Source organism: Bubalus kerabau, chromosome 12, assembly GCF_029407905.1.
Source record: "Bubalus kerabau isolate K-KA32 ecotype Philippines breed swamp buffalo chromosome 12, PCC_UOA_SB_1v2, whole genome shotgun sequence".
Taxonomy (NCBI): Eukaryota; Metazoa; Chordata; class Mammalia; order Artiodactyla; family Bovidae; genus Bubalus; species Bubalus kerabau.
This window is the reverse complement of record NC_073635.1, coordinates 38305643-38326001: the sequence shown is the minus strand read 5'-3', so window position 1 is coordinate 38326001 and position 20359 is coordinate 38305643.

Genomic DNA, 20359 nt, shown 5'->3' with positions numbered 1-20359 from the left:
CATTCATTTTCACTGGTCTGTCTCATACTCACTGGGTAGGGACAATATAGATTATGTACATTACAGTGGAATCTTGTGGACCAACAATATTTTTTTCTACAACAAAGGGAAATAAAAACAAATAGAATACAATAAAGAAGGAAAAAGTCAAATAGTAGATTAAAATCCAGCCACATCAAAAATGTCTTAAATGAAAACTGTCAAATATCCCAATTATACAACAAAAGAGAACAAATTGTTTGTTGTTCATAAGAACATATAGAATAGATGAACTACACACATACGTATATATATATATTGCAAAACATAAACAAAAAAATTGTAACTCTAATCTCAGCAAAAATTTAAACTCTAAAATGAAAAATATGCTTAGAGGAAAATGACAGATACGTATTGATAGAATTGCAATTCATTATAAATATAGCAGTTCAAAAGTGCTGTGTATCTAGCAATATAACCTCAAGTATATATAACATGATAATTGAAAGATCTTCAAGGACAACATGACAAACACATCATCACTGTGGAAGATTTTTAATGCTTTTCTCTGTAACTGATGCATCATGAAGAGAATAAAAATTAAGAGAATATGCAGAAGACTAGTATAACACAATTAAATATTTGATCTAATTACATATACAAAATACTTTAAGTTGCAGAATACAGGCTCTTCATTTCACATTAAACATTTACAAAAATTTAACATATCAAGTACTGTAAGTTTTAGAAATTTTCAAAACATTGAGAAGACATAGAATATGTCCTATGAACATAAAATTATTTAGCTAACAATGATTATCAAAAAGAATAAATGTAAAAATATATTACCTGATAAACAAGAAAGTTATAATAAAAATAGAAAATAGTTTATTTACAATAAATTAATTAATAGTGGCAAAATGTCTTATAATTAAAGCCATCTTTAGAGCTAAAGTTACAGCCTGCATATTTGCATTAGAAGAAAATAAATGATGGAATTAAATAATATATACATCCATATCAAGACAGCAGCAAAAATGACAACCAATTAAACCAAAGGAGTAGTAGGAAATAATAAAAACAGAAAATAATACAGTGAGATCATTATAAACAGTTCAACCAAGAGATTCAACCAAACCAAAAATTTGATATATTGGGAAGAATAACCAACTGATAAACCAGTATCAAAAAAACTTGTTTCAAAAATGAGAAAGGTAGCATAAGTGACAAGTTTCAGCAAAAAAAAAAAAAAAAAAAAAAAAAAAAAAACAGAACAAAACAAAGCAAAATATATTTGAGTGGATATGGTGTAAGTGATTGAATATTATTAAGAAATTAAATTAGATTCAGATCATTTAGGTTCTTTCAACTTAATAAATTTGGAACTTTCTTTAAAAAGACAAATTCAGATTATTAGAAAGAAAAATATGAAGAAATTAGTAAAGAGCTTAATATTGAGGTTGAGAATAAGGAATAATAAAGAATAATTCTAAAGCTTTACACTTTAGTAACAAGATAGTTAAATACCCATTAATTCAAAAGATTATTTGGAATGAGGGGAATCATAAATAAGCAAATAGGAAATTAGAGAAGTCCACTTTGGAACATACTAAATTTAAGGTGTCTTCACCCATTCAGTTGTAGAGACCATAGAAGCAGCTGAAAAAGTGGTTTTTGAGCTCAGAAAATAATTTGCTGCTGAATATTAGCAAGTTACCCCAATTATCTGAGTTACAATTTCTGACTTTCTCTTGAGACAGACTAAATAGTGAGATTTTATATTGCAAATTTGAATAGTAAAGGGTCCTTTATTGTCTGTGTCTATTTTGTTCCAGAGTATTAAACAGCAGGAAGGAAGTGCACAAAATATGTAAATTACTGTTAAAGTAAGTGAAATCACCCAGTAATCATGCATGTGATAATAGAATTATAGGTTTTAAGGGGAAAAAAAAAAAAAAAAACCTAGATATTATTGAACTTAATGTGACAAGCAACAGAAGAGAAGAGAAGACTTTAAAAGAAAATGAGAATAAACTCTCAGAGGATTAAAGTGTGGTAATGATGGTTAAGAGAAAAGATTGGAATGATCTAATATATCAAGTTAAGTGCCCATTTGTAAGAGGATAAACTCAGAAACCAAAGTAAAATTTGCAGTTATGGATTTAATGTAATTTTAAGATGTGATACTCAGATCAGATCAGATCAGTCACTCAGTCGTATCTGACTCTTTGCGACCCCATGAATCGCAGCACGCCAGAACTCCCTGTCCATCACCAACTCCTGGAATTCACTCAGACTCATGTCCATCGAGTCAGTGATGCCATCCAGCCATCTCATCCTCTGTGGTCCCCTTCTCCTCTTGCCCGAATCCCTTCCAACATCAGAGTCTTCTCCAATGAGTCAACTCTTTGCATGAGGTGGCCAAAGTACTGGAGTTTCAGCTTTAGCATCATTATTTCCAAAGAAATCCCAGGGCTGATCTCCTTTAGAATGGACTGGTTGGATCTCCTTGCAGTCCAAGGGACTCTCTAGAGTCTTCTCCAACACCACAGTTCAAAAGCATCAATTCTTCAGCGCTCAGCCTTCTTCACAGTCCAACTCTCACATAAGTGTATTATATGTGAGTGAAAAAAAGTAGGGAGACGAATTGAGACTTAATCCCAGACATTCTGTTTGCATGATAACTGGATAGTATTGCCACAAACTAAGAGAAAAGTACGGAGAAGGCAATGGCACCCCACTCCAGTACTCTTGCCTGGAAAATCCCATGGACGGAGGAGCCTGGTAGGCTGCAGTCCATGGGGTCGCAAAGAGTCGGACACGACTGAGCGACTTCACTTTCACTTTTCACTTTCATGCATTGGAGAAGGAAATGGCAACCCACTCCAGTGTTCTTGCCTGGAGAATCCCAGGGACAGGGAGCCTGGTGGGCCTACTTTCTATGGGGTTACACAGAGTCGGACACGACTGAAGCGACTTAGTAGTAGTAGTAGTAAGAGAAAAGTATGCAAGTGATCAAATATTTTTAGGGGGAATAGCATGTGTTTTATTAAGAATATATATTTGACTTGAAATACCTGGATTTAAAATACAGAGTTTTGAATATTTAGTACTGAAATTTCAGCTGGACTCTGTCAAGTGCCAGCATGTTAGTCAGGTTTTGTGAGTGTTATTGGTTTTCTAGGGTTGCTATAACAACAAACATAAATTGGGCATTTTAAAACAAACAAAATGTATTCTTTCACAATTATAATGTCTACAGCCCAAAGTTAAGGTATTGTCAGGGCCATGATCCCTGGGAAGGCTGTAGGAGAGGATCCTTCCCTGTGTCTTTCAGCTTCTAGTAACCCTATGTTTTTCAGCTTGTGGCAGCATAAGTCCAATCTCTGCCTTTGTCTTTACACACTTGTGTCTTGCCTTGGTGTATGCGTCCAAATTTCACTCTCCTTATAAGGAATCAGTCCTTAAACCAGATTAAGGGTCTCCTATACTCCTGGATAGCCTCATCTTAATTAACTACATTTGCAATGAGCCCATTCCTGTACAAGGTCACATTATGAGGCACCAATAAGGTTTCAACATAGTTTTTGGCGAGATACAGTTTAATAGAGATATTGTTTCTGATTAACATATCGATAGTTCATAGAATTTTCTAGTAGACATGCTCCTTGTGCTAGACTAATTTTTAGGTACTTTATCAGTCATCTCAAAATTCTCCAAGCCAGGCTTCAGCAATATGTGAACCATGAGCTTCCTGATGTTCAAGCTGGTTTTAGAAAAGGCAGAGGAACCAGATATCAAATGGCCAACATCCGCTGGATCATGGAAAAAGCAGGAGAGTTCCAGAAAAACATTTATTTCTGCTTTATTGACTATGCCAAAGACTTTGACTGTGTGGATCACAATAAACTGTGGAAAATTCTTCAAGAGATGGGAATACCAGACCACCTGATCTCCCTCTTGAGAAACCAATATGCAGGTCAGGAAGCAAGAGCTAGAACTGGACATGGAACAACAGACTGGTTCCAAATAGGAAAAGGACTACTTCAAGGCTGTATATCGTCACCCTGCTTATTTAACTTATATGCAGAGTACATCATGAGAAATGCTGGACTGGAAGAAGCACAAGCTGGAATCAAGATTGCTGGGAGAAATATCAATAACCTCAGAGATGCAGATGACACCACCCTTATGGCAGAAAGTGAAGAGGAACTAAAAAGCCTCTTGATGAAAGTGAAAGTGGAGAGTGAAAAATTGGGCTTAAAGCTCAACATTCAGAAAACAAAGATCATGGCATTGGGTCCCATCACTTCATGGGAAATAGATGGGAAAACAGTGGAAACAGTGTCAGACTTTATTTTTCTGGGCTCCAAAATCACTGCAGATGGTGACTGCAGCCATGAATTAAAAGACGCTTCCTCCTTGGAAGGAAAGTTATGACCATCCTAGATAGCATATTCAAAAGCAGAGACATTACTTTGCCAACAAAGGTCCATCTAGTCAAGGCTATGGTTTTTCCTGTGGTCATGTATGGATGTCAGAGTTGGACTGTGAAGAAGGCTGAGTGCTCAAGAATTGATGCTTTTGAACTGTGGTATTGGAGAAGACTCTTGAGAGTCCCTTGGCCTGCAAGGAGATCCAACCAGTCCATTCTGAAGGAGATCAGCCCTGGGCTTTCTTTGGAAGGAATGATGCTAAAGCTGAAACTCCAGTACTTTGGCCACCTCATGCAAAGAGTTGGCTCATTGGAAAAGACTCTGATGCTGGGAGGGATTGGGAGCAAGAGGAGAAGGGGACGGCAGGGGATGAGATGGCTGGGTGGCATCATTGACTCGATGCACGTGAGTCTGAGTGAAGTCCGGGAGTTGGTGATGGACAGGGAGGCCTGGCATGCTGCGATTCATGGGGTGGCAAAGAGTAGGACACGACTGAGCGACTGATCTGGTCTGATTTGATCTGATAGAAGTGCATCATCTATAGTCTCATTTCTCTAAACCTCTTGTCTTGTTAAAAGACTTTCTGAGAGTCAACTAAACAAAATTTGATATTTAACAAACGATTCCATGATCAGAAGTTAGATTTTGTCGACTCCATGAAACTGATCATATAGTGACCTTCTGACACTAGATTTTTTCATTAATTAGTTTACATCAAGTAACAATTGTGGAAAATTCTTAAAGAGAAGGGAGTACCAGACCACCTTACCTATCTCCTGAGAAACCTGTATGAAAATCAAGAAGCAATACTTGGAACTGGACATGGAACAACTGACTGGTTCAAAATTGGTAAAAGAGTATGGCAAGGCTGTATATTGTCACCCTGTTTATTTAACTTCTATGCAGAGTACATCATGTGAAATGCAGGGCTCAGTGAATCACAAACTGGAATCAAGATTGTCAGAAGAAATATCAACAACCTCAGATATGCAGAAAACACCACTCTAATGGCAGAAAATGAAGAGGAATTAAACAGCCTCTTGATGAGGGTGAAAGAAAAGACTGAAAATCTGGCTTGAAACTATATTAAAAAAAAAAATCTTGGTATCTAGTCTCATCACTTTATAGCAAATAGAAGAGGGGGTAGTGGAAGCAGTGACAGCTTTTCTTTTGGGGGGCTCTGAAATCACTGTGGATGGTGATCACCACCAGGAAGTTAAAAGATGTTTGTTCCTTGGAAAGAAAGATATAACAAACCTAGAAAGTATATTAAAGAATAGAGACATCAGTTAGCCAACAAATGTCCATATAGTCAAAGCTATGGTTTTTCCAGTAGTCATGTACAGGTGTGAGAGTTAAACCATAAAAAAGATTGAGTGTTGAAGAATTCATGCTTTCAAATTGTGGTGCAGGAGAAGACTCTTGAGAGTCCTTTTGACTGCAAGATCAAACGAGTAAATCCTACAGGAAATTGACCCTGAATATTCATTGGAAGGACTGATGTTGAAGCTGCAATACTTTGGCCACCTGATGCAAAAAGCTGACACATGGGGAAAGACCCTGATGCTGGAAAAGATTGAGGGCAGGAGAAGAAAGGGGCAGCAGAGGATGAGATGTTTAGGTAGCATCACCGACTCAATGGACATGAATTAGAGCAAACTCAGAGAGATAGTGGAAGACGGAGGAGCCTGATATGCTGCAGCCCATGGGATCACAAATAGTTGGACACGAGTTAGCAACTGAAAAACAATAACAACAACGATTGTATCTTTCAATCCTAAAGTATTAGAATTTCTCATATTTTCATTGGTTTGCCCATTTACCAATTGTTATCTCAACTTATCTCTTTTTATAGTACCTTGCTAAATGCAGCTTATATCATGAATGTGTGCATGTTCAGGCATGTCTGACTCTGTGACTCCGTAGACTGAAACCTGCCAGATTCCTCTGTTAATGGCATCTTCCAGGCAAGAACATTGAAGTGGGTTACTATTTTTACTCCAGGGAGTATTCCCAAACCAGGGATCAACCTCTCGTCTCTTGCTTCTCCTGCATTGATATGTGGAATCTTTAACACTGTGCCACATGAGAAGCTCATTTTACATATTACTTTATTCCATGTTATTTCTTTTGATAGCATTATCAAGTATTTCCCCATTACATAACACATTTTACAAGTTTTATGACTTCCAAAGCTATTATGAACAAAGCTAGTGGAGGTGATGGAATTCCAGTTGAGCTATTCCAAATCCTGAAAGATGATGCTGTGAAAGTGCTGCACTCAATATGCCAGCAAATTTGGAAAACTCAGCAGTGGCCACAGGACTGGAAAAGGTCAGTTTTCATTCCAATCCCAAAGAAAGGCAATGCCAAAGAATGCTCAAACTACCGCACAGTTGCACTCATCTCACACGCTAGTAAAGTAATGCTCAAAATTCTCCAAGACAGGCTTCAGCAATACGTGAACTGTGAACTTCCTGATGTTCAAGCTGGTTTTAGAAAAGGCAGAGGAACTAGAGATCAAATTGCCAGCAGAAACTTGATCATCAAAAAAGCAAGAGAGTTCCAGAAAAACATTTATTTATGCTTTATTGACTATGCCAAACACTTTGTGTGGATCACAATAAACTGTGGAAAATTCTTCAAGAGATGGGAATACCAGACCACTTGACCTGCCTCTTGAGAAACCAATATGCAGGTCAGGAAGCAAGAGTTAGAACTGGACATGGAACAACAGACTGGTTCCAAATAGGAAAAGAAGTACGTGAAGGCTGTATTTTGTCACGCTGCTTATTTAACTTATGTGCAGAGTACATCATGAGAAACATTGGGCTGGAAGAAGCACAAGCTAGAATCAAGATTGCCGGGAGAAATATCAATAACTTCAAATATGCATATGACACCACCCTTATGTCAGAAAGTGAAGAGGAACTAAAAAGCCTCTTGATGAAAGTGAGAGAGGAGAGTGAAAATGTTGGCTTAAAGCTCAACATTCAGAAAACAAAGATCATGGCATCTGGTCCCATCACTTTATGGGAAATAGATGGGGAAACAGTAGAAACAGTGTCAGACTTTATTTTGGGGGGCTCCAAAATCACTGCAGATGATGATTGCAGCCATGAAATTAAAAGACGCTTACTCCTTGGGAGGAAAGTTATGACCAACCTAGATAGCATATTCAAAAGCAGAGACATTACTTTGCCAAAAAAGGTTCGTCTAGTCAAGGCTATGGTTTTTACAGTGGTCATGTATGGATGTGAGAGTTGGACCGTGAAGAAAGTTGAGTGCCGAACAATTGATGCTTTTGAACTGTGGTGTTGGAGAAGACTCTTGAGAGTCCCTTGGACTGTAAGGAGATCCAACCAGTCCATTCTTTTTTTTTTTTTTTTTTTAATTTTATTTTATTTTTAAACTTTACATAATTGTATTAGTTTTGCCAAATATCAAAATGAATCCACCACAGGTATACATGAGTTCCCTATCCTGAACACTCCTCCCTCCTCCCTCCCCATACCATCCCTCTGGGTCGTCCCAGTGCACCAGCCTCAAGCATCCAGTATCGTGCATCGAACCTGGACTGGCAACTCGTTTCATACATGATATTTTACATGTTTCAACCAGTCCATTCTAAAGGAGATCAGTCCTGGGTGTTCTTTGGAAGGAATGATGCTAAAGCTGAAACTCCAGTCCTTTGGCCACCTCATGCGAAGAGTTGACTCATTGGAAAAGACTCTGATGCTGGGAGGGATTGGGGGCAGGAGGAAAAGGGGACGACAGAGGATGAGATAGCTGGATGGCATCAATGACTCGATGGACGTGAGTTTGAGTGAACGCCAGGAGTTGGTGATGAACAGGGAGGCCTGGCATGCTGCGATTCATGGGGTCACAAAGAGTTGGACGCAACTGAGTGACTGAACTGAACTGAACTGAACTGAAAGCTATTTCAAAAGTATACTTTATATATTATTAATTTTTTTACAGGTTATATTGTGGTAAAACAACAAATCAAGAGCAATTATTTCCAAGATTAAGTTTTACTTTTTGCTTTTGTTACATGTTGGCTAGAGTCAACTGTGGCTCTGCTTCATGGGTCTTCCTGAGGAAAGATCAGCCTCTGTCTTGCCCTGTAGTTCTAGCATCAGAGAGAAAATCAAAATGGTGTGACTAGATGATGGTACTATGATGAATTAAATTTCCTGCTGGGAAAATAATTGAATATTTTTGCTCATTTTCAGCAAGAAAACAATTTATATTTTTAATCTCCTATCAATTTTTGACTTGGAAAAATTTTACTCCTTACCCATCAGCACAGCAATAACCTACAAAAAACTGAGGATATATATATATTCCTTTTTTATGTTGTGTTCAGTCGACAAGTTGTATCTGACTCTTTGCAGCCCCACAGACTGCAGCATGTCAGGCCCCCCTGTCCCTCACCATCTGCCAGAGATTTCTCAAGTTCATGTCCTTTGACAATCTTTCCCAGCATCAGTGCTTTAATAAAAGAGGTATGTATTCTTTTTGATACAAGAGAGCAGAATGTAACAGTGAATGATTCCTAAAAGTGATTCTAAATGATCAATTTTTTGAACCCCTTTGGCTATAGCAGGAAAAAAACCTAAATTGAATCAGTTAAGGGATGATGTAACACTTCATAAATTTATTAATTCTTTAACACTCTATTACCAATCTCATTTTATGTGTTCACACAAAAGTGAAAATTACACATACTGTATAGTACATTTTTCTGAACCAACAGGTGTGTAGGGTCTGTGTGTGTGTGTGCAAAATCTCCATTAAGATAATCAAAAAGAATCAGGATCATTTTCTCCACATTTTCTTGTCTTTACAAATACACACACACACACACACACACACACACATTCTAGAAGTCGACAATTGTTCTGGTTTACAAATAGCTTTGGAAACATTCGCACTAACTCCAAACCGTGACAATAAAATTAAAATAAATCAAAATCCACAAAGAAACTTGTTTTATTTGTTTTGTTAGGCCATCTGATACTTTATGTTTTTCCTTTAGGATATAAATGCCACTGCTAACTTAAATGATCTGTTGTATATTATTCATTTTCTTAAATTTAGCATGAATGTGCGTGTATGTGTGAACATGAGCTGTATAAACACTATGATTTCACAGCGTGCATAAAATTCTAAACTACTTAGATGTCATTTATCAGTATTGTATTTTAAATATATATTATTTGATGAACAATTTTAGAAGATAAGAAGTGAAAAACTGTGGTTCAGTTCCTTGATTGTCAATACTTGTGAAAAAATAATGTATTCCTAAATTTTTTGTAATTGTTTACATTCTGTTTTCTCAGAGGTACTCCAATTTTCATTCATGCCTACTTCCAAAGGATAGGAAACAAGTAAAAAAAACCAATGATTTAGAGACCAGATAACCAGCCATGCTTTCCACTGTCCTTTTTTTTTTTTTTTTTTTTTTTTTTTTTAGGAAAAGTAAAGGTCTTTAGTTAATTCCAAGCGGGACTTACCCTTGCAGCTCAGCTGGTAAAGAATCCTCCTGCAATGCAGGAGACCTGGCTTAGATTCCTGAGTTGGGACGATCCCCTGGAGAAGGGAAAGGCTTCCCACTCCAGTATTCTGGCCTAGGGAATTCCATTACTGGAAAATCCATGGACAGAGGAGCCTGGTAGGCTGCAGTCCATGGGGTCACTAAGAGTAGGTCACAACTGAGCGACTTCACTTTCCCTTTTTACTTTCATGCATTGGAGAAGGAAATGGCAACCCACTCCAATATTCTTGCCTGGAGAATCCCAGGGACAGAAGAGTCTAATGGACTGCCGTCTATGGGGTCTCACAGAGTCGGACATGACTGAAGCGACTTGGAAGCAGCAGCAGCATAGTCCATGGGGTTGCAAAGAGTCAGAAACGACAGAGCGACTCACTTTCACCTTCAGCATAAAAATATATTATGTTCTCATCATAAAACTTTATTTAGAAAATACGTTAAGAGTATTGTTGCATTAAAATAGTGTACATGGAGTTTGCTGTCAACATGGGCAGTTTTTTAACACTATTAAGAGGAGGGGAATACATGCACAAATTCTCTAATATGAATATCCTAAAGTCGTTGATTTTTCTCATTACTAAAGATACTTCCTTGTAGACTTTGGATTGCAGCCATTCTGACTGGTGTGAAATGGTACCTCATTGTGGTTTTGATTTGCATTTCTCTGATAATGAGTGATGTTGAGCATCTTTTCATGTGTTTGTTAGCCATCTGTATGTCTTCCTTGGAGAAATGTCTATTTAGTTCTTTGGCCCATTTTTTGATTGGTTCATTTATTTTTCTGGAATTGAGCTGCAGAAATTGCTTGTATATTTTTGAGATTAGTTGTTTGTCAGTTGCTTCATTTGCTATTATTTTCTCCCAAGGTGAAAAGGCTGTCTTTTCACCTTGCTTATAGTTTTTTTTGTTGTTGTTGTTGCGTAGAAGCTTTTAATTTTAATTAGATCCCATTTGTTTATTTTTGCTTTTATTTCCAATATTCTGGGAGATGGGTCATAAAGTCTACAAGCAATAAATGCTGGAGAGGATGTGAATAAAAGGGAACCCTCTTACACTGTTGGTGGGAATGCAAACTAGTACAGCCACTATGGAGAACAGTGTGGTGATTCCTTAAAAAACTGGAAATAGAACTGCCTTATGATCCAGCAATCCCACTGCTGGGCATACACACTGAGGAAACCAGAACTGAAAGAGACACGTGTACCCCAATCATCACAGCACTGTTTATAATAGCCAGGACATGGAAACAACTTAGATGGCCATCAGCAGATGAATGGATAAGAAAGCTGTGGTACATATACACAATGGAATATTACTCAGCCATTAAAAATAATACATTTGAATCAGTTCTAATGAGGTGGATGAAACTGGAGCCGATTATACAGAGTGAAGTAAGCCAGAAAGAAAAACACCAATATGGTATACTAACGCATATATATGGAATTGAGAAAGATGGTAATGATAACCCTGTATATGAGACAGCAAAAGAGACACAGATGTATAGAACAGTCTTATGGACTCTGTGGGAGAGGGAGAGGGTGGGAAGATTTGGGAGAATGGCACTGAAAAATGTATAATATCATATAAGAAACAAATCGCGAGTCCAGGTTTGATGCAGGATACAGGAAGCTTCGGGCTGGTACACTGGGATGATCCAGAGGGATGGTATGGGGAGGGAGCTGGGAGGGGGGTTCAGGATTGGGAACACGTGTACACCCGTGGTGGATTCATGTTGATGTATAGCAAAACCAATACAATATTGTAAAGTAAAAAAATAATAATAATAATAAAAATAAATAAAATATTAAAAAAACATAAAAAAGAAGGTATTCTACTAACAATATAACACTGAGAGTAAAGTTATTGATGGTGGCTATTTAATAGTCATTTTCCTTTACTTTTTATTTGAAAAAATATTCACAGTAACTAAAAATTTATAAAAAAAATTAGTAAAAAATAACATTTATAAAAGATAGTAAAAAATGCCTTATATTTGTATATGTTTCATCTAAATAGTACATATTTTATCAATGCTACATCATTCATTTGCTTTCATATATTTGTTTATATGCAGATTAATGTCATCTTCAAATTAAATGTGTGTGTTTTCTGAAAAAAATGACCTTTTCTTCTATACTATTATCCTTTAAAATAAGTACATGAATATTTGGAAATACTGCCATTTTTAAAGCAAATTGATCCAATTCAGACTTAGGAGTATCATCAGGTTGCCATATCTCTTAATCCAATCAATCTAAAACTATTCCTCACTCTCTTATAATCTTAAATTATATGTTTGTTATTTTGTAGAATTTTTTCAATTTGATTATGAGGTTCATGACATTGTACAGGAGACAGGGATCAAGACCATCCCCATGGAAAAGAAATGCAAAAAAGCAAAATGGCTGTCTGGGGAGGCCTTACAAATAGCTGTGAAAAGAAGAGAAGCGAAAAGCAAAGGAGAAAAGGAAAGATATAAGCATCTGAATGCAGAGTTCCAAAGAATAGCAAGAAAAGATAAGAAAGCCTTCCTCAGCTATCAATGCAAAGAAATAGAGGAAAACAACAGAATGGGAAACACTAGAGATTTCTTCAAGAAAATTAGAGATACAAAGGGAACATTTCATGCAAAGATGGGCTCAATAAAGGACAGAAATGGTATGGACCTAACAGAAGCAGAAGATATTAAGAAGAGGTGGCAAGAATACACAGAAGAACTGTACAAAAAAGATCTTCACGACCAAGATAATCACAATGGTGTGATCACTGACCTAGAGCCAGACATCCTGGAATGTGAAGTCAAGTGGGCCTTAGAAAGCATCACTATGAACAAAGCTAGTGGAGGTGATGGAATTCCAGTTGAGCTATTCCAAATCCTGAAAGATGATGCTGTGAAAGTGCTGCACTCAATATGCCAGCAAATTTGGAAGAGTCAGCAGTGGCCACAGGACTGGAAAAGGTCAGTTTTCATTCTAATCCCAAAGAAAGGCAATGCCAAAGAATGCTCAAACTACTGCACAATTGCACTCATCTCACAAGCTAGTAAAGTAATGCTCAAAATTCTCTAAGCCAGGCTTCAACAATATGTGAACAGTGAACTTCCTGATGTTCAAGCTGGTTTTAGAAAAGGCAGAGGAACCAGAGGTCAAATTGCCAACATTCGCTGGATCATGGAAAAAGCAAAAGAGTTCCAGAAAAACATGTATTTCTGCTTTATTGACTATGCCAAAGCCATTGACTGTGTGGATCACAATAAACTGGAAAATTCTTCAAGAGATGGGAATACCAGACCACCTGATCTCCCTCTTGAGAAATTTGTATGTAGGTCAAGAAGCAAGAGTTAGAACTGGACATGGAACAACAGAATGGTTCCCAATAAGAAAAGGAGTGCATCAAGGCTGTATATTGTCACCCTGCTTATTTAACTTATATGCAGTGTACATTATGAGAAACGCTGGACTGGAAGAAGCACAAGTTGGAATCAAGATTTTTGGGAGAAATATCAATAACCTCAGATATGCAGATGACACCACCCTTATGGCAGAAAGTGAAGAGGAACTCAAAAGCCTCTTGATGAAAGTGAAAGTGGAGAGTAAAAATGTTGGCTTAAAGCTCAACATTCAGAAAACGAAGATCATGGCATCCGGTCTCATCACTTCATGGAAAATAGATGGGGAAACAGTGGAAACAGTGTCAGACTATTTTTCTGGACTCCAAAATCACTGGGGATGGTGACTCCAGCCATGAAATTAAAAGACGCTTACTCCTTGGAAGATAAGTTATGCCCAACCTAGATAGCATATTCAATAGCAGAGACAGTACTTTGCCAACAAAGGTCCGTCTAGTCAAGGCTATGGTTTTTCCTGTGGTCATGTATGCATGTGAGTGTTGGACTGTGAAGAAGGCTGAGCGCCAAAGAATTGATGCTTTTGAACTGTGGTGTTGGAGAAGACTCTTGGGAATCCCTTGGGCTGAAAGGAGATCCAACCAGTCCATTCTAAAGGAGATCAGACCTGGGCTTTCTTTGGAAGGAATGATGCTAAAGCTGAAACTCCAGTACTTTGGCCACCTCATGCGAAGAGTTGACTCATTAGAAAAGACTCTGATGCTGGGAGGGATTGGGGGCAGGAGGAGAATGGGATGGCAGAGGATGAGATGGCTGGATGGCATCACTGACTCGATGGACGTGAGTCTGGGTGAACTCCGGGAGTTGGTGATGGACAGGGAGGCCTGGCGTGTTGCGATTCATGGGGTCGCAAAGAGTTGGACATGACTGAGCAACTGAACTGAACTGAATGTTGCTTTGTAATTAGATTCAGATTATGCATTTTTGTCATAAATATCACAATTTTAATCCTTATTCTTAACACATTTTACAACTCATGACACATGACAATTTGTGTAGTCACTGGAAATGTTGACTAAGATCAGTTGATAGAGGTCATATCTTCCTTCACTGTAAAGTTTCCCAGATTCCCTATTGTAATTACTAAGAAGTTCATAGGGAGATTCTTTGATGCTGTGAAAGTACTATTTTCCTTTTATATTTTTTAGCATCCACTGATAAAAAATTTATCTAGAATATTGGAATGCTATAATATTTTGTAATTTCTTCCAGATTTTTAGTTGCCTGACTACAAGTCAGAGATATATTTTCTTCTGATTTCTTCATTTTTATATCATAAACTCATACATTATTTATGTATACATTTATTATTCTGTTTTCATCTTCAAGTTGTGTTGGGTTTGGCTAGTGGGAGCTTCTTTAAGCTAGCTTTTATGTCCTTTAACAAGACCCATTCTTCTTTTGATATTCTTTTACTTTCTGGCATAAGATTTTACAGACTCAGCTATTATTTTTCTTCCCCAGTCCTTGAATTTAAAAATTCTGGTACCTTTTAGTAAAAAGTGATATTTAGAAGCCAAGACCTGCTGGACAGCAATAGGATATTGCTACACCCAGGCCTTACAATGAACTGAAGTAAAAAGTGTAAGCATACACATATACACACAGTTGTACACATGCACAAATAAACATGCAAACATACAGCAGGCATTCATATCTGTATCAATCTATAGTCATATTTATATTCATATATTTATTTTGAAATATATATGAGCTCACCCCACTCTTCTAATTTCAATCTAACATACATAGTTTATTCTAGAATTCTCCCTTTCCATCTGTGTAACTTTTTTGATCATGAAAAACCTGTCTTTTCATATTAGTTTTCTATGGGTTCTATGACAAATTGCCTCTTGCTTCATGGTTTAAAATAACACAAATGTATTATACTACTGTTTTAGAAGTTAGAAGGCCAGCATAGGTCTCACTGGGCTAAAACTGAGGTGTCAGTAGGGCTGTGTTTCTTTCTGAAGATTGTTGTGGAGAACCGTGTGTTTGTTGCTTTTCTTGTCATTCTGGATTTTCTGCTTTTTCTTTGTTTTGCTTTTTCCAAATTTTAGAGATGATCTACATCCTCTTGTTAGCTTCCTTTCACCATTTTGAAAGCCACTAACAGTGTATCTCTCTGGCTGTTCTTATGTAGTCACACCAGTGGCTCTTTGACCTAACTCAGTGCAGACAGCTACTGAATTTGTTGCCTTCTTAATTGACCCTACCCTTCATCTGTCACCTTTCTATTTGGTCTTGACTTAGATCAGTTGCTGCCATATTTGGCTCCTTCTTGACTTGGCCCTTCATCCCAAGATAGTTAATACTTTGCTTGCCCTATTTCTCACTCACACACTCTTGCTCTCACTCAAGTTAACTCCAATAATTATTTTTCAAGGGAAAAAGAAAGTGTGAGAGGAAAAATCTGGACTGTGAGGGGTTAGTCAGCCTGGTTTGGAAATATACACTTTGAAATTGTCAGCAAGCAGATGATACTGACATCATAGAAAGAGGTGAGATAATGAAGGAGATGACTATAAATAGAGGAGACAAAATTCTAAGAATGGAAGAAGAGCAAGAACACAGGTATCACTGAGATGTGACAATCAGAAATATAGAAATAAACCACAGTAGAGTCTATTAGAAGCAAGACTGGCAACAATTATGGATCCAGCTCACAAAATGTGAAACATTGTAAAAGCTGTTTTTAAAATTTCAAGTCAGTGACAGCAGAACTGTAAATCATGTATAGAACTCTTCTAGGCCCAAGGTCATATGTGACTGCACAGATCACAGATCTCATTCTAATGAACCAGGACCTAATCTGAAACTGAGGGTGAGAGAAGAAGAAGAAGAGGAAGAAGAAGAAGAAGAAAAGTGTCAAAAACTACTGTTAGGTTACATAAGATAAAGACTGAGAATTAATCAATGTGGAAATAGCTTGAACTAATTTCTGGTTGGCAAAGTGAGTTAAAAAATGAATGAGACTCTTTGAGGATTTTTTTCCTGATAAGGATAGGAGGTAGAAATTGACAAAAATATATAGCTTCTTTTAATTTTTTCTTTTCTTTCTTTTTTTTTTTTTTTTTTTAAGGTGGAGAGGATATTTAAAAGCTTTTAGGGTAAAAAGTATACCATTAACAGCATGATGAATAGATGATGTAAAAGAGGATGGGAAATCGTGGTGCAAAGTCATCGAGTAGGTAATAAAGCATGTGCTCTGATAAATAAATAAAGTTAAAAGATTTTCTTTCAGATACTCTGAAAATTTATCTACATTGAGATACCAGAAATCAAAATATGTAGGCAAAATGTGCTATTACCCCTGCTGTGGTTTAACTGAATATAAGGAAGCAAGGTATTAGGAAACGTATAAAGCTAGTAGTTATAATACTGGAATCTGGAGAATAGAGTTTAATTTTGTGTTTGATAAAAATATATTAAAACAAGAATATATATAACAAATTGAAAATGTCAAAGAATCTGATTAGTGGAGAAGAGGGTTGTGGGTAGAGAGAGGGCAGATAATTCCTTGTTCATTTTTTGTGCCTGAGTCTCTTCAGACTCTACCTCCATTCTCATCTGTTTATCCAGGAGCAGTAGCAGCAATGCATTCTTCCTCCTACAGGGGAAGCTGGGAATGTGAGTCCCTGTTAAGGAAGAAAATGAAAAGAATTCTTGTTACTTGATTTATCATTCTCTCTTTTCACCATTTGGTCCAAGTTTGGGGAAGCCATCACCACAAATGAGAGATATTAGAATAAATACTAACTATACCTTCCTCCTTCCCAAAGAAAGGCAATGCCAAAGAATGCTCAAACTATACCACAGTTGCACTCATCTCACACGCTAGCAAAATAATGCTCAAATTTCTCCAAGCCAGGCTTCAGCAGTATGTGAACTGTGAACTTCCAGATGTTCAAGCTGGATTTAGAAAAGGCAGAGCAAACAGAGATTGAATTGCCAACATCCACTGTATCATCAAAAAAGCAAGAGAGTTCCAGAAAAACACATACTTATGATTTATTGACTATGCCAAAACCTTTGACTGTGTGGGTCACAACAAACTGTGAAAAATTCTGAAAGAGATGGGAATACCAGACCACCTGACCTGTCTCCTGAGAAATCTGTATGCAGGTCAAGAAGCAACAGTTAGAACTGGACATGGAACAGCGAACTGGTTCCAGATGGGGAAAGGAGTATGTCAAAGCTGTATGTTTTCACCCTGCTTATTTAACTTATATGCAGGGTACATCATGACAAATGCAGGTCTGGATGAAGCACAATCTGGAATCAAGATTGCTGGGAGAAATAACAATAACCTCAGGTATGCAGATGACACCACCCTTATGGCAGAAAGTGAAGAAGAACTAAAGAGCCTCTTGATGAAAGTGAAAGAGGAGAGTGAAAAAGTTGGCTTAAAACTCAACATTCAGAAAACGAAGATCATGGCATCTGGTCCCATCACTCCATGGCAAATAGATGGGGAAACAATGGTAACAGTGACAGATTTTATTTTGGGGGGCTCCAAAATCACTGCAAATGGTGACTGCAGCTATGAAATTAAAAGACGCTTGCTCCTTAGCAGGAAAGTTATGACCAACCTAGACAGCATATTCAAAAGCAGTAATTGACATTACTTTGCTAACAAAGGTCCGTTTAGTCAAGGCTATGGTTTTTTCCAGTGGTCATGTAGGGATGTGAGAGTTGGACTATAAAGAAAGCTGAGGAATTGATGCTTTTGAACTGTGGTGTTGAAGAAGACTCTTGAGAGTCCCTTGGACTGCAAGGAGATCCAATCAGTCCATCCTAAAGGAGATTAGTCCTGGGTGTTCATTGGAGGGACTGATGTTGAAGCTGAAACTCCATTACCTTGGCTATCTGATGAGAAGAGTTGACTCATTTGAAAAGATCCTGATGCTAGGAAAAATTGAAGGTAAGGCAGAGAAGGGGATGGCAGAGAATGAGATGGTTGGATGGCATCACTGACTCAATGCACATGGGTTTGGGTGAACTCCAGGAGTTGGTGATGGACAGGGAGGCCTGGCGTGCTGCGGTTCATGGGGTCGCAAAGAGTCAGACACAACTGAGCTACTGAACTGAACTGAACTGAACTGAACTGATATTTATCATCATCCACTCTCTTCAAGACCACATGTAATTCATCCACTTCTATATATGAACTTATTGAATACACCACACTAGTTCATGCCTCTATTCTTTGAAACATGCTATTGCCTCTTCTCATAATGTGCTTATGCTCATATCAGTGGGCTTTCAAAATTTAGCAGATGTCCTTGTTTTTTGTAACGGTATCTCTGTCCTTTCCCTTAAAAAATCAACCACTTTTTCTACTTGTGCAACATTATAGTATTTATTTTGTCTAGTATACTATATGGAAACTATATTTATAATTTATAACTATATAAGTTATTACTTATGCAAATCAAAATTAAAATAAGGTATCACCTCACACCTGTAAAAATGACCATCATCAAAGAAATCAACAAACAATAAATGCTGGAATGGATATGGAGAAAAGGGAACCCTTCGCACTGTTGGGAATATAAATCGATACAGCCACTATGGAGAACACTATGGAGAGTCCTTAAAAAGCTAGAAATAAAATTACCCTATGACCCAACAATCCCACTAATTGGCATATACCCTGAAAGAATCATAGTTCAAAAAGTCACACATATCCCAAAGTTCATTAAGCACTATTTACAATAGCCAGGACATGGAAGCAACCTGATGTTCATCAACACTCTTTTATTTCCAATTACTAGACTCTGAGTATTTTGGAGACTCCATCCTTATCTTATTTATTGTGGCTGTCTATCTCCATACCAATACCTATTGTATAATATTTTGCAACATTAATTGCAGTGAAAGGAATAAAGTGGCATTGTTAGAAATGGTAATTATAAGAAAGAAGGATGTGATTTGTATTTCCATATTGGGTAAGCCTGGAGGAAATTACCTTTTAATCAGAAAAGAGTCTCTTCATGAAAATTTGAACAATATGAAATATTGTTCAAATAAAATTATTATTTTAAAATATTATTTAAATAAAAATGAAAAAGGTATTTTCAGCTAAGAAATTTAATAATGATTTTGATAACTCAGAGAATAAGAATTGTTATAGTCCAGTAATTTGTATTAAAATAATGTTATTATTTATTTTAACATATATTTTTAAGATAGAAGTCTCTATTCTATTTGAGGAACTTAAGTAATTTTTCAACAGAGGGAGTCAATTAATAAAAGCCAAGTTTTGTGACTTGAGTTATTCTCAATTAAAATGTATTCTAATTGAATATAGAAAAAGAAAATTCCAGGAAATAAAATGATTTTAATTATAAACTTTAGGCAATTGCTTTGTCATGATCAAAAGCTATTTGATGCTCATTTATCACTTCCAAAGTGACCATTTCAAATTCACATAAATTTGAAGTTTAGGAGTTCATTTTATAATACCTTAGTTTAAAAAAAATTAAAGTTATCATTTAAGCAAATAGATGATTTGTATAAAATCTAAATGTCACTATTTTGTTTTAGAATAGCCAGTCTCTGGACACATTGATCAGGGCTTCACAAATTGAAGAGCAGGGAGGGCATAGATCAGGACAGATCTACTTTTATTTTCTGTGCTGTTGACATTATTGACTAGGCTTTACACATATTTATAAAAATGATGTGAAATGTTAGAATATTAAAAAACTAGAATAGATTTTTAAAACTTGCTTTCATAAAATTGTGACTTTATGTTAGAAAACTGAGGCTGCAGAGAGAAAGAGTCTACTTCTTGTAATTGCAGTTTGTCTTGAAAATTAGATAATGTAAGCTCTTATCACTAGAGAACATTCCAGTAGGCATAACAATTATGTCAGTTAAAATGCAGACAAAGGTTTTCTATGTTCAAGTCATGACTGACAAGCAGGCAGGTAAATATTGGTACCATATTTGATTAAGAAACTTTGTCATATTTAC